Raw genomic sequence first — 16,801 nt, 5'->3', positions numbered from 1 at the left:
TACTCAATGGAAGGACACAACTGCAGGGAGCAAGTGAGATGTGTGAGTCACAGGCTAGGGATCTTTTGCTGTTTCTGTCTGGCCTCCCAAAGATAGGAGAGAGTCGATAGAATTCATCATCTTTCCCCAAACCTGAGGTGCTCTTCAGATTTTTAGTCTTTCTTTTTTTTAGCTCTTCTCCAACATGGAGTCCTATCCCCTTCTACTCCTGGGGAGCTCCTCCAGGTCCTATTTCACTTCGTTTTTGAAAATTCTTGTGACTTTTCCAGCTCTTCTCTCCTTTGGGTTACTATGTTGAGTTTTACTAACATTCACCAAATAAATGAATACAACCGAACTAATTATTTATTCACATATTTATCTCTTTCTCATGAAAAATTTGGGACCAGCAAGATTAAATTCAAACACTAACCCTTCATAATATTTCATAAATGAATGTTGAGCAAATGCTCAAAATATATTATTTATTTATAAATTGGTTATTTATGAATTGGTATGGCCATTTCTCAGGCCAAAATGCCTTAGGCTATGTTTCAGGATAGTATTAAATTTTTATTTTTGTAAAGGAGTAAAGTGGTAAACTCAAAATCAGTTAAATATTTTGCAAATGTGATTAATTTCAAAAACTCATCCATAAATACAAATTCTTAAGATAAAGGGTTCCTTGAAAATATTGAGTTTTTATACTTAACCTTCAACGTAACCTTTGACTCTTGATCCCCAGTGTGGCAAAAGACAGAGGGTTTATCAGGGAAGTCTGGGGAATCTTATTTTCTGTTATCCAGGGTCAAATGCCTGTTGAATAAATATTACAGCCTAGACTCTCTTTCTTTCCCCTCCTATGTCAGGACAATTTCACAAGTCATCAAGTTATTCAGCGCTATATCCTCCTAGATCCTTTCATCAGTTAATAAAAGAGAAATAGGAATATGAAGGACCATAGAAAAACATATTGTCAAAATCTACCTCTACTTTTTTCCCCAAGATGTAGGTTATTTTTTAATTGACATATAACACCATACACATTTTAGATATGCAGCACGATGGTTTGATATTTGTATATATTGCAAAATTATCACCACAGTTATTCTAGTGTTAATTTACTAGTGTGATCCATCATCACACACTGCTTCAAATTTTTCTTGTGGTGAATACTTTGAGATCTACTCTCTTAGCAACTTTCAGGTATACAACACACTATTATTAACTTTAGTCACCACACTCTGTATTGTATCCCCATGATTGTTTATAACGGGAAATCTGTATCCACTTCACCCATTCTGGCTCCCCTACCCAAACGCTGCCTCTGGAAACCACCAAACTGTTCTCTGGATTTATATTTTGTTCTTTGTGGTTATTGGTTTTTGATTCCTCATTTAAGGGAGCTCATATAGCATTTGTCTTTATCTGACTTATTTTGCATAGCATAATGCCCTCAAGGTTCACTCATGCTATCACAGAGAGCAAGATTTCTTCATGGTAAGTCCATAACTAATACATTAAGAGTACTTGCATAATCCTGAGGATAATGTTGGTTAGTTCCACACCCTACTCACCCCTCATGGTGAACAAATTGTTGATAGTGGTATAATTCATGTCATTTCCTCTTTAATTGTTCCCTGTCTGTTTGCATGACACCATTTTGCTACCTGCCCCCCTGGACCTGAGTCCCAATGTCCAGTCCAATAGCAAGCATCACTTGCACCTGGCCTGAGAGGTGGAACATGGAACAGTTGCTATACTTTGGCAAAAACCATTTCGATTATATAAAAATAAAACTGGAGTGAAGCAAATACAATTTTTACTAGAGAAACTGTATAATATATCGGTTTTTAAATAAAGAAAGCAATGCAGTGATTAAATTTTGTGGATTTTAATGCTTCACAATTGCTTACTATTTCTTTCCTTGGCCATTTCTGGTTATGTGAAAAAAATTATTTTAAGAAATGAATATATATCACTGCTTATAAAACTACAAAGCAAATCTATCCAAGATGCTATCCAATATGAAAAAAAAGATGAGACACTAATAAAACTTAATTAAGTCATTCAACATTTAAAATGAATTTCTAACTCTAGCTTATTTAATGGTTCCCTTTTTTGTATTTGAAGCCCTATTAAGAAGTCTATACATAAAGAAAATTCAAAGGTAAAATCAATCTATTTAATGTATTCTTCTCAATCAAAAATTCCATTTCCTTTATCCTTCCTAAATTTAAATCACCTCACAACACCACATCTCAATTTATATTTTGCTCATATCAGAAAACACATAATAAAATAGGGCTACAAATGCATCACTTGTAGAGTAGTTGCATCTTTAAATATAACTCATTCATTTCACATGTTTCATTTCATTTCCCTAATAATGTATAATAATATTGTCTGATTTAGAATGAATGTCAAATATGTATTAGATGAGATAATGGATATTTACAAACTGCATTTTTAACATCACTCACGACCAACTATATAGATATATATGTCTTCAATATCCTTCAGAAATTATTTCTTACACTGAGATATAGGAATTTCACTTTGTGTAAAAGACAGAATTAGAACATAATTATCTTCTTTGGTAAAAATACAATATATTACCATATTACTACATGGATTTGTACACATCTAGGCGGTAACCACATCTCTTATATTATACCGCATATATTAAAATGCAAAAAAAATTAATAACATAAGTAAGGAAACACATCACAGAATACACAAGCACTTTCCTGGGTTGCTTTATCCTGACTAAATATAGTGGAAAACTGAGCATTTCCTCATTTCTTGGCATATTCCCTTGTGGCTCAGCAGGTAGAGAATCTGCCAGCAATGCGGGGGACCTGGGTTCGATCCCTTGGTGGGGAAGATTCCTTGGAGAAGGGAACAGCTACCCACTCCAGTATTCTGGCCTGGAGAATACAGCCCATTGAGTCAATAAGAGTCAGATGACTGAGCGGCTTTCACTTTCCTTTTCACCACTGGGACAAAGGGCAGAGGGTTTATCAGTAAAATCTGGGGAGTCTTATTTTCTGCCTTCTAAGGTCAAATGCCTGTTGCATGAATATTAAAACTTAGATTCTCTTCCTTTTCTCTCTTCTTGTCAGTAAAATTTCTCAAGTCATCATGTTATTCAGGGCTATATGGATATAGATTCTTAGGTCAATTAATATAGGTGAAACAAGACCATAAGGAACAGAAATGCATATGATCAAAGTCTCTCTCCTTTTTTTTCATGGTGTATGTTTTAGGTTGAGATATTAATATAATTGATATATAGCATCATACAAGTTTTAGATGTACAGCACAATGATTTGGTATTTGTATGTACTGCAAATAGGGGCTTCACTGGTGGCTCAGATGGAAAATAATCACCACAGTAAATCTAGTTAACATCCATCATCACACATTGTTATGATTTCTTTCTTGTGGAAGGAACTTTTAAGATCTACTCTCTTTGCAACTTTCACGTGTGCGATACACTATTAGTAACTAGAATCACCACGCTCTGTGTTATATCCCCATGACTTATATATAACTGTAAATTTGTACCTTTTAACCCACTTCACCCATGTTGGCTGCCCACCCAAACCCCGCGTCTGGAAACCACCAATCTGTTGTCTGTATTTATGTTTTGTTCCTCGTGGTTGTTGTTTGATTCCACATTTAAGTGTGGTCATACAGCATTTGTCTTTCTCGGACTTATTTCATATAGCATAATGCGCTCAAGATTCATTCATGTTATCACAAATAGCAAGATTTCTTTATGGTTAGTCCAACACCAATACATTAAAAGTATCGGCATAATCCTGATGTATAAACTCGGGGTACCTCCACACCCTACACACCCTTATAGTGAATAAATAGTTGATAGTGGTATGTGTGTGTTAAGTCCCTCAGTCATGTGCGACACCCTGAGACTCCATGGCCTGTTGCTTTTCAGGCTCCTCCATCCATGGAATTCTCCATGCAAGAATGCGGAAGTGAGTTGCCATGCCTTCCTGCAGGAGATCTTCCCAACCCAGGGATCGAACTCAGATCTCCGTTCCAATGGATTTTTCAACATCTGTGCCACCAAGGAAGCCAATAGAAGATGGTAAAAAAAAATAAAACAAAACAAAATATCCTTACTTTAAATTTTAACACAAAATTCAAGATGAAAATTAAAAGTAGTTAATGATAGATTCCACAAGAAGTTTCTAGATTATATAACTTTCTGAAACATGTAGAAATATCACTAAGCAGGCATCTATAATTTCAAAATACTCTTTTAAGTATATGTTCTATTATCACAAAGACCTTAGAACTGTCCATTATATAAATCTGGATCCAAAATACTGTCCCAAGGGCAGAAAACAGGAAACAGTATAAATGAATCTATCCAGTCACACCAGCCCTTCCCCAAGGTAGCATCAAATGGAGGAAAGCTGGACTCTCTTGATAAACACACGTGGGTTCTAATTCAGGTGTGGCCAGAGGTACAACTTGTAATACTCAGGGCAGGAGATTCAACCTCTCCAGTTTTCTGTTTTCTTAAAAATCTTTATGTATTTGACAATGGTTTACTAAATGCCATTAAAAAGAATATATATGAATCAGTTCTAATGAGATGGATAAAACTAGAGTCCATTATACAGAGTGAAGTAAGCCAGAAAGATAAACACCAATACAGTATACTAACGCATATATATGGAATTTAGAAAGATGGTAATGATAACCCTATATTCAAGACAGACAAAGAGATACAGCTGTATAGAACAGACTTTTGGACTCTATGGGAGAAGTTGAGGGTGGGGTGATCTGAGAGAATAGCATCGAAACATGTATATTATCAAGTGTGAAACAGATCGCCAGTCCAGGTTGGATGCATGAGACTAGTGCTCAGGGCTGGTGTACTGGGATGACCCAGAGGGATGGGATGGGGAGGGAGGTGGGAGGGGGGCTAAGGATGAGGAACACATGTAAATCCATGGCTGATTCATATCAATGTATGGCAAAAACCACTACAATATTGTAAAGTAATTAGCCCCCAAATAATAAAAATAAATGAAAAAAAATCAACTTTTAAGAATAATTTAAATCAGTTTATTGTCTAATTTAACTAGTAAATTACCTAACTCTTTTGCCATGTCATTTGAAACAGTAAAACATCATTGGCCTAATTAGTCATGCTTTTAATGAACTGGAATATTAAATGTGCAGAAAAGAGGGGAGAGTAATGTAAGATTTCCCTCCTCTTTTCTCACTCATATGTGTACATTAACCCAAACAAATGTTAATGTCATATCATTCTAGACTTGTATTCATTCTCATTTAATTTTAGAACTGAAAGACAAGTCCAAGATTATCTGCCATGCCAGATACCTTCTCTTTGCCCTTCAGGATATACTTTCTTCCTTCTCCACCATGTTTATGGCTTCTGTGGGATGGCCTAGGGACCACATCAACAGGCGCCCGCACTTTCTGCTTTCCTGTTGGGATCAACAATTGGGAAGTCCTGGCAGGAGATGGATGGAAGGAAGCAGAATGAGATTAGTGAACTAATTCCCCTGGCTCCCTCCTCTTAAATTTTTACAGATACAATCACAGTTTCTTCAAGGTGTCCTCTGCAAAAATCTGTTTAAGTTCCACATATGCCCCCTTCTCCCATTTCTTTGGATCTAGGCTGATAGCAACTCATTTAATAGCACCCAACTCCCATAACTTGATAACACTCCTGAACTATTGTCATTTCTGTATACCATTTGTTTGATTTCTAAATGCTACAATTTAATTTTATACATGAAAACACTGAACCTGAGGAAACACGGCTGTCAAGTTCAAGGTAACACAACCACTATCCAGCCAGTGAATGGCGGTGGGAAGAAACCAGAACATTCCATTGCCAGGAACAGAAGCTTCTGTGAAGCAAATTAAACAGACAAAAAGGTGGAGATGTTCTTTTGACCACAGAGCAGGGAGTTTAGTGGGACTGAGTTGGAGAATGGGAGGAGGCAGAGTCCAGCCTTTATCATCAGGAATGTATCTTTTTTTGTCCATCCCTCTCATTAGCTCCAGATTGACAGGCAGGCTGTCCCCACAGAGCAGAAAATGCAACTACTAGAAGTTGTATCTTTACTCATCCCAAAAGTTCTAGCAAAGTCCCAGAGGCAAGTATAGTTAAGTTAGCACTACTCACAAGCCCACCATGAACAAATGAGGTGAATCCTGAGTGCTCAGATCAAGACAGCTAGCCATCCCTGGAGTGAGGAAATAGGGTCAGCCCTACCCCTAAAACATAGACTCAGGTGGGGAATAGATGATTTCTAAAAGGAAGAGACAGACAGAAAACAGAAGAAAGAAACATTCCCTAGAAATAGGAATAGAAGGGGTGTAGAACCAACAGACAACTGGTATACCAAAGCAAGCACAGACTCAGTTATCTGAACCTAATTCAATTTATGGTTGACTATGACACATACAGAAACCAAATCATCTGACCTAATCTAAATCTTATTCCATGGAACCTAAAAAAATATTCAATCTGTAAATGCCAATGATCAACATTACTGTTGTAGTTACAAGTCGCAGAGAATTATCACATACATTATCTCATTTAATTCAGTTATTCCAGATTCGGAATTCCATATACTTTGCCTGTAGCCTTTTTCAAGGTCAGACAAATGTTTGTGAAACTTTGAGAATCCAAAGATGATTTATAAATGCTTCAATGGTGTTCACATGTGGTTAAGAAACTACATTTCAGAAGAACTCATGCTTGTCAGTCTTATTGTGCTAAGAATCACTGTAGAAATTCAGCCAGAGACCCATTAGGATATACTTCTGGGTCAAAGGCCAAAGTTCGTGGAATGGTCATGTCTTCTTTTCTGCAATCTGCATTTTGTCCAGGCCCCAGGGGTAACTCTAATACTAAAAATATAGCTTCCCCACTCCCTGTGAAAACCACTGACCAAGGCTTTTGCCATAATATTGCAGAAAAGCATGGATATGTGTCCTACTTACCCTGAAATGCGTGGTTAGTATAAAAATCTCAAACAAATGATCAAGAGACCAAGGCTGGCAGACTCTCAGGTTAGTTATGAGGCAAACTGAGGGTTTGCTCTTTTGAAATTTAGAGGTCAGAAATTACATGAATATGACCCCATGATGAAGTATTTAATAAACTTGGAGAGAAAACAAACTTGGTGTGGATTTCATTCAATTTAGTGAAAACTAGGACTTGATTCAGAAGGTTAAGAGGAAAGACCAAACACAATAACATGAAAGATTGAATTTGTTTTGCCCTTTCTTGATAAAGGTAAAAAGTATTTTATACAAATAAACTTTGCTATATATATATAAATATATATGTATGCATACTTAAGTTTATATGCATAAATTATATCTATATATAAACAGTATATAAAATTGCTTGTATACAGTATCAGACATTTTCTATATTTCTCAGTTATGACAATGGATGGATTGAAGATTCCCAAAATTTGCAACTGAAACTCACATCATGTGATATTTTCAAATGTACTTTTCTAAATGGTGATGGCAACCATGGATCAACACGAGCTGGCAGATATGAGGTCAGTAATCCCCATGTCAGAATTTATTTGGTGCTGCTGGTTAGAAAACCTGAAGTTGATATGTCTGTCAAGTCTCAAAACTATTTTCAGTGCATTTCACATCAGAGACAGGTGGAAATGCCCACTCTCCAGAGGAAGTGTCTGAGAAAACTGGTGACAGATGTGATATGAGGACAGGAAAGGAGAAGTGAGTAAACAAAAGGTGAGTCTAAAATCTTGAGCCTCTAGCTGTGTATTCAGTCAACTATGCTTACAGAGCCCTTTTCTTTTCTACTGACTACAAAACAGTAGGAACGAAAACAGCCCAAGCCAGCCTGCTTTCTTACACCAATCAGTCACTGAGCAATACAAGAAGTAGCCATTTTAAGGGATGCAATTTCATTCTGCAAAGTGTTGAGAGGTTCCCCTTAGTCTATAAACTGAGTCTAAAGGGATTAACTAAAAGTAAATTCAAAAGAACCTGATCAAAATCTCCAAAGCACTTTCAGAGTTTAAGTAGAAATGAAATGCAAGCCTGGTAACCAAGATTCAGTCACAGATGAGTCAGATCCAGAACCAGTTTAGACAAATATCTGTGTATCATTTCTGCTCAATCTGGAGTCTCCCTGTTTTCCAAACTAATGACTGTGTTTAAGATCATTTAAGATCCACAATTCAGTTTTCATCTCAATCTACATATGAACTTTCACATGTTAGCCGTGTATCGGAAAGAGGATGCACAGAAGTAGATTTATTAGAGGTTGAGAAGCAAAATAAGAGCTACTGTTGTGGAAGGAAAAATATTGCTTTGCCTAACTGCTGACATAATGTCTAGCGGATTAAAGCAAAGTTAAGGAACAGATCAGACCTCAAGATTCAATCTCTGAGCCTCATGTTTTGAGCTTTACATTCTGAACATAGACTTCCACAATATTATAGTTCACCATCATCATTTCAGGAAAGAATATGGGGAAAAAAGAGTTGCCGGGAGAGTTAATTTTCATCAAAATTTGGTTAATATTTAGTTTCTAGCAAATCAGATAATGTATGCAAGATACATATGTCAAGTGAGTACTGATATAATATGCTAAAATATTTGCAGGCATAGATGCACTCAGAAGACTTTTTCTAATGTTATCATAAAGTGTGTTGAACTTGCAAATGAAAAAATAAACAACCTTATCCCTAAAATGTTGTGTAATCTAAAGATACAATTATACTCTACTTAGGAGAATGAAAGACACCCATAAAATGGTTACTCAACAAATACTATAACAACAACAGAAACAAATCCTATGAATACAACTGATTTTCTGGGACTAAAGGTATCTAAGGGGCTAATCCACATCATCTCTGTTTCTCATTTTATATTCTTCCCTAAATGCTATTCCTTTAATAAAGTGTAACTAATTTGCATTCCTACCTACGCCCAAGCTACCCCACGCCCAAGGTCAGGAGCGGTGGCGGAGAGGAGCTATCCCACGGCCAAGGAGCGGCAGCTGTGCGGGCGCAGGAGGGCCGAGAGGAGCTACTCCACATTCAAGGTCAGGAGGGGAAGCCATGAGGAGACACTCCTCATCCAAGGTAAGGAGCAGTGGCGGCACTTTGCTGGAGCAGCCGTGAAGAGATACCCCAAGTCCAAGGTAAGAGAAACTCAAGTAACACAGTAGGTGTTGCAAGAGGGAATCAAAGAGCAGACACACTGAAACCATAATTACAGAAAACTAGCCAGTCTGATCACATGGACCACAGTCTTGTCTAACTCAATGAAACTAAGCCATGCCATATGGGGCCACCCAAGATGGATGGGACATGGTGGAGAGGTCTGACAGAATGTGGTCGACTGGAGAAGGGAATGGCACACCCCTTCAGTATTCTTGCCTTGAGAATTCCATGAACAGTATGAAAAGGCAAAATGATAGGATACTGAAAGAGGAACTCCCCAGGTCGGTAGGTACCCTATATGCTACTGGAAATTGGTGGAGAAATAACTCCAGAAAGAATGAAGGGATGGAGCCAAAGTAAAAACAACACCCAGTTGTGGATGTGATTGGTGACAGAAGCAAGGTTCGATGCTGTAAAGAACAATATTGCATAGGAACCTGGAATGTTAGGTCCATGAATCAAGGCAAATTGGAAGTGGTCAAACAGGAGATGGCAAGAGTGAATGTTGACATTCTAGGAATCAGCGAACTAAAATGGACTGGAATGGGTGAATTTAACTCAGATGACCATTATATCTACTACTGTGGGCAGGAATTGTTTAGAAGAAATGGAGTAGCCATCATGGTCAACAAAAGAGTCTGAAATGCAGTACTTGGATGCAATCTCAAAAACGACAGAATGATCTCTGTTCATTTCCAAGGCAAACCATTCAATATCACGGTAATCCAAGCCTATGCCCCAACTAGTAACACTGAAGAAGCTGAAGTTGAAAGCTTCTATTAAGACCTACAAGACCTTTTAGAACTAACACCCAAAAGAGACGTCCTTTTCATTACAGGGGACTGGAATACAAAAGTAGGAAGTCAAGAAACACCTGGAGTAACAGGCAAATTTGGCCTTGGAGTATGGAATGAAGTAGGGCAAAGGCTAATAGAGTTTTGCCAAGAGAACACACTGGTCATAGAAATCACCCTCTTCCAACAACACAAGAGAAGACTCTACACATGGACATCACCAGATGGTCAACACCGAAATCAGATTGATTATATTCTTTGCAGCCAAAGATGGAAAAGCTCTACACAGTCAGCAAAAACAAGCCTGGGAACTGACTGTGGCTCAGATCATGAACTCCTTACTGCCAAATTCAGACTTAAATTGAAGAAAGTAGGGAAAACCACTAAACCATTCAGGTTTGACCTAAATCAAATCCCTTATGACTATACAGTGGAAGTGCAAAACAGATTTAAGGTACTAGATCTGATAGAAAGAGTGCCTGATGAACTATGGATGGAGGTTCATGAAATTGTATAGGAGACAGGGATCAAGACCATCCCCATGGAAAAGAAATGGAAAAACGCAAAATGGTTGTTTGAGGAGGCCTTACAAATAGCTGTGAAAAGAAGAGAAGTGAAAAGCAAAGGAGAAAAGGAAAGATATTCCCACTTGAATGCAGAGTTCCAAAGAATAGCAAGGAGAGATAAAAAAGCCTTCCTCGGCGAAAAATGCAAAGAAATAGAGGAAAACAACAGAATGGGAAAGACTAGAGATCTCTTCAAGAAAATTACAGATACCAAGGCAATGTTTCATGCAGATGGGTTTGATAAAGGACAGAAATTGTATGGACCTAACAGAAGCAGAAGATATTAAGAAGAAGTGGCAAGAATACACAGAAGAACTGTACAAAAAAGATCTTCATGACCCAGATAATCACGATGGTGTGATCACTCACCTAGAGCCAGACATTCTGGAATGTAAAGTTGGGTGGGCCTTAGAAAACATCACTATGAACAAAGCTAGTGCAGGTGATGGAATTCCAGTTGAGCTAGTTCAAATTCTGAACGAGGATGCTGTGAAAGTGCTGCACTCAATATGGCAGCACATTTGGAAAACTCAGCAGTGGCCGCAGGACTGGAAAAGGTCAGTTTTCATTCCAATCCCAAAGAAAGGCAATCCAAAAGAATGCTCAAACTACTGCACTATTGCAATCATCTCACACGCTAGTAAAGTAATGCTCAAAATTCTCCAAGCCAGGCGTCAGTAGTATGTGAACCGTGAACTTCCAGATGTTCAAGCTGGTTTTAGAAAAAGCAGAGGAACCAGAGATGAAATTGCCAACATCTGCTGCATCATTGAAAAAGCAAAAGAGTTCCAGAAACACATCTATTTCTGCTTTATTGACTATGCCAAAGCCTTTGACTGTGTGGATCACAATAAACTGTGAAAAATTCTGAAAGAGATGGGAATACCAGACCACCTGACCCACCTCTTGAGAAACCTGTATGCAGGTCAGGAGCAACAGTTAGAACTGGACATGGAAGAACAGACTGGTTCCAAATAGGAAAAGGAGTACCTCAAGGCTGTATATTGTCACCCTGCTTATTTAACTTATATGCAGAGTACACCATGAGAAACACTGGGCTGGAAGAAGTACAGGCTGGAATCAAGATTGCCAAGAGAGATGTCAATAACCTCAGATATGCAGATGACACCACCCTTATGGCAGAAAGTGAAGAGGAACTAAAAATCCTCTTGATGAAAGTGAAAGAGGAGAGTGAAAAAGTTGACTGAAAGCTCAACATTCAGAAAACTAAGATCATGGCATCTGGTCCCCTCACTTCATGGGAAAAAAATGTGGAAACAGTGGAAGTGGTGTCAGACTTTACATTTTTGGGCTCCAAAATCACTGCAGATGGTGATTGCAGCCATGAAATTAAAAGACACTTACTCCTTGGAAGGAAAGTTATGACCAATCTAGACAGCATATTAAAAAGCAGAGACATTATTATCAAACAAAGGTCCATCTAGTGAAGGCTATGGTTTTTCCAGTAGTGATGGATGTGAGAGTTGGACTGTGAAGAAAGCTGAGCGCTGAAAAATGGATGCTTTTGAACTGTGGTGTTGAAGACTCTTAAGAGTCCCTTGGACTGCAAGGAGACCAACCAGTGCATCCTAAAGGAGATCAGTCCTGGGTGTTCATTGGAAGGACTGATGCTGAAGCTGAAACTCCAATATTTTGACCACCTCATGTGAAGAGTTGACTCATTGGAAAAGACCCTGATTCTGGGAGGGATTGGGGGCAGGAGAAGAAGGGGACGACAGAGGATGAGATGGCTGGATGGCGTCACTGCCTTGATGGATATGAGTTTGAGTAAACTCTGGGAGTTTGTGTTGGACAGGGAGGCCTGGCGTGCTGCGATTCATGGGGTCACAAAGAGTCAGACATGACTGAGCGACTGAATTGAACTGAAATGAATTTGCATTCCAAAAGTGTGAGGTGGACAAAATTATGTCACCCTTGTAAACAAAGCTACAAGATTATCACAGGTATAGGCAATTAATAAGCAGATTGCCCTACACCCAGAGTCCCTGGGGACCCGTCACTAGCAGTAAAGGTATAGTTGAGATTTCATCTCAGTTAGAAATAGAATTAGGCAGAGAAAACTTATACACCCTGTTCTCACGTTCTCCATTTTCATTTGAAATTGAGTACACACTTGAGTCACTTTGAAGTGATATTATTGACTTGCCTAACATTTTTTATTTTTATTTTTTTGCTCTGCAATGTGAATGTGCATTTTTCAGATATCAAACCTTTGAACTGAGTTGCTCCAGCAGAACACTCTATAGAGGCTGGATACCATTTCTATATAAGGGTTTGCTATGCTGAGAGGAAGACTACTCTAGCTTGGAAGAGGTTGGACATATCCCATCTGAAAACTCTTTTCAGTCCTCCTCAGCCTAAACACTACTAACAGGGGTCAAAGGTTACATCTGCTAAAACAAAACCCAAATTACTTAGTAGTTCCTTAAGAAAGCTAAGCTAAGTGGAAACTCAGAGGTCACCAACTGGACTCCTGAATGCAGCAAGGGACAAACAGTAAAAATGCCCTTAAAAAGCAACAGATACATTTTCCTGAATCCTAATGATTTTTACAGGTTGTCCAATAAGTTTAAAAGACTAGCTTTTTAGGTATCAGTGTAGAAACTAAATTGAACTATTCAAGAAGGAGGGAGTGGTAACAATAGTGGTGTGGTCAGTCCAAACTTTGAACTCTCACAGCAACCAGCCTGCAAAGTACAAAGTGCCAGATGGTTTTATAAACCTGAAGGTCCATAAATCTTTCCTTAAAGTTTCCAAAAAAAAAACCCCCCAAAAAAACAGAGTTGTTTTCTTTGTGTGATTGGGGAACATTTTTGACATTGGGTATTTGAACCCCCCAAACCCTAATAGCTTTTTAAGTTTTCTTGCTCTGCATGCTGGAGACAAGCAGGACAGATGCCAAGAGAACAAGCGCCGAGCATCGTGTCATCTGGCAGATGTCTTGCTGGGGAGAGAAGGCTGAGCTTCTATTTCTCAACCTTGACTATCTCACTGTAGTCATCACAACTTATTGAAGTTCTAAGATTTTAAACATTCATGGACTGAGTGTATAGATTCCTCCTTCAATTGGAAAATTAGTATATATTTCTGATTTTCAATTACAACTCCAAATCTCCAGTTTAAATCTTATTCAGCAGTGGCCAGAAAGAGGGAATGATTGGGGAAAGACCTCCCTGATTTTGTTATTTAGTGACTAATTTGTGTCTGATTTGTTAGCAACCCCATGGACCATAACCAACAAGGCTACTCTGTCCATGGGATTTCCCTGGCATGAATACTGGAATGAGTTGCCATTTCCTTGTCCAGGGGATCTTCACCACTCAGGAAATCAAACCGGGTCTCCTGCATTGGCAGTTGGGTTCTTTATTGCTGAACCAGCAGTGTAACTTTAATTTGTAACGGAGTCAACTTTATCCCTTATACTTATAATGTGTGTGTTTGACCTACCCCTTTCCCACATCTTACCCAGTAGAACATGCAGGAAGTGTACAGAAAATTGGAGTGAACGAGGAGCAGACCAAAGAGTGATTGGTATCAACAATGTAAATTGGCTCATTTCACTTGTCAAGGTCTGTGTACACACCTGTGTGTGGAGCATCTGTGTGCCAACTTTGTCAGGATGGGATTCAATCAGGCAAGAGTCTGCAAAAAATATGAGGCTTTGATTTTGCTACAAAAATTAGTGAATCAGAGAAGGGCAACTGTTTTGGCAGACCCATCTATCTTACATAGTTTGTCCACTGAAATATGTAAGCATCCCATTTTTTCATGTTCTTACATCCATTTCCTGCTCTATTCAACCCTTCATTACACATCACCTTAACTTCCTTCCTTCCTTTCCAGATTTCTTTCTTCCTGAAGTGCACCAAACCCTTGTCTCCTTGTTTATCACAATGAGACCAAGACCAGCATTGATATAAAAATTGCTCTGTAAATTATGAAGCTTTTAAACAATTTCAATCATGATTATTTATTCATATGCCAAAATATACAAAAATAGAGTGCAAAGGAAGACATGAGAAATGCTAAATGGTTAAGATTGCTTACCTTTAAAAAATTATGTTCAAGATCATTTAATAATCACATCAAAGTGTTTTAGGAATTATTAGACTAGAGAGATTTCAAAGTCTATGGAAAATCTAAAACAAAACATGTAATGACTTCAAGCTCCAAGGTATATGTAATACGAAATTTCAACAATCTGGGTTGTTGAGTTCTGGGGTGGATCATTAAAGGAGACTGTGGACTGACTTCCCAGGAATTGTATAAGGATCAGAATGGTCACCATCTGATGTGGTTCCCACTCTGTAACCAAGCAAAAGGACTGACAGAAATCAGGTCACCCCAATCCTATTTTCTAGTTCCAAAATTTGATGAAAGTACTCATTTTTTAAAAACTCTTAAGATTCATGTCAATGTATGACAAAACCCACTGAAATGTTGTGAAGTAATTAGCCTCCAACTAATAAAAAAAAAAAAAAAGAGGCAAAATAAAAAGAAGATAATTATGGAAGTTAAAAAAAAAAAAAAAACTCTTAAGCGAAGTCCCTATAATTTTAATACACTCACATTTTAAAAGGTAAAATTTCCTACAGAATGGAAAAGTAGTCGAAAATCCCAGCTATTATGGTAACAAATAATAAACATACCTTCTCAAATGCAGCACACGGACACTATAACAGCAGCCATTTCAGAGAGACTTCTGTTTATAGACACCCCCAGAGGTTCAAAACTCAGAGGTGGTGCCAGCAAAACAAGAGCAAGTTTCTCGGCTTTTGTGTGTCCCCACAAAGGCTTTATATTCTGAAATGTCCTGAAAAAAATATATATTTCAGCCACATGAAAAATGTCAAAACTTCCAGTGACTGGTCATCATAATAATGTCACAGACCTTCCACACAAGAGTTAATGGCTTCCTCGTTAGAAGATCCTTCAGCTACCCTTTATGTATATATGTATGAATATATTGATATCTATGTATTTATAGTGTTAAATAATTTTAAAAAAATGAAGGAGGAATGTTAAAATTCTCTTCTGAATTTAAGGTTTTGTGTGTGATTTTCACTTTTTCGTTCACATTTTACTCTGAAAAGGAGAGAATTAGGGCAATAAGATAAGTCTAAATTTTTTATCTTCAGTCACTGGAAAATGGGAACCTGACTTTCCTTTGCATGCCAATCCTGTATTATGTGGTGTGTGTGTGTGTGTGTGTGTGTGTGTGTGTGTGTGTGTGTGTGTGTGTGTGATGGGCATATGTATGAAAGCATAAGACAGCCATGGCTGCTCAAGCAGCCTGAAAAATTTAATACACCACCGATCTAGTCCTGACAAGAGGAGTTCCAGCTTGGAAAACAAAATCTCTCCTCAGTGCTAACCTCAGCCTTTTGGATCTCCTTAAAAACACCAATGATACAGGGGGAGGTTTTTATTCCACACAAGCAGTTTCAAGTGATAAGGGAATTTGTCACCTCTGGGGACTAAGCATCCAGTTATAACATTTGTATGGAAGCTGACTTGTTAAATTTGTCCTCAAAGATAAGGAACCTACCAAAGCACTAGAAAGAGGAGAAGGAGGGTCCAGTTAAAAGTGAGGCCAGAGGCTGAGGGGCTATTCATCCACTGATAACTACTAATTATTAATCCTTTTGCTTAAGTGATATTTAAACATCAAAAAAGTCTCCATTTTGCCATTCTCAGCAGATACTGCAAAGTTTTTTTCCCTATGTAGACACCAAATTATATAAATCAAATGTCACGAATAGTGACTAGCAAGCAGAGTATTTTTTGAGACAGAACTGGCAAATAAAACTGTAAGATATTTAGAGTTTTAAATATCTTTAAAACTTTAGAATTTGATAGATGTATATATATATTTTTTAATTTACATTTAATTGGAGTATAATTTCTTTCCAATGTGTTGGTTTCTGCTGTACAGCGATGTGAGTCAGCCATAAGTGTACATATACCCCCTCCCTCTTGAGTCCCCCACTCGCACCCCATCCCGCTTCTCCAGGTGGTCACGCAGCACGGGGTGAGCTTCCTGTCTCATACAGACACTGCCCACCAGCTGTCTGTTAACATTTTACAGATGGTAATGTACTGTGTTTCAGTGCGACTCTCTCAATTCAACTTGCCCTCTCCTCCCATGTTGGGTCCAAAAACATGTTCTCCATCTGTGCCTCTCTTCCTTCCCTGAAAATAGGTT

The sequence above is a fragment of the Dama dama genome, chromosome 7 (genome assembly GCF_033118175.1).
Source record: "Dama dama isolate Ldn47 chromosome 7, ASM3311817v1, whole genome shotgun sequence".
Classification (NCBI taxonomy): domain Eukaryota; kingdom Metazoa; phylum Chordata; class Mammalia; order Artiodactyla; family Cervidae; genus Dama; species Dama dama.
This window is presented reverse-complemented; position numbering follows the sequence as displayed.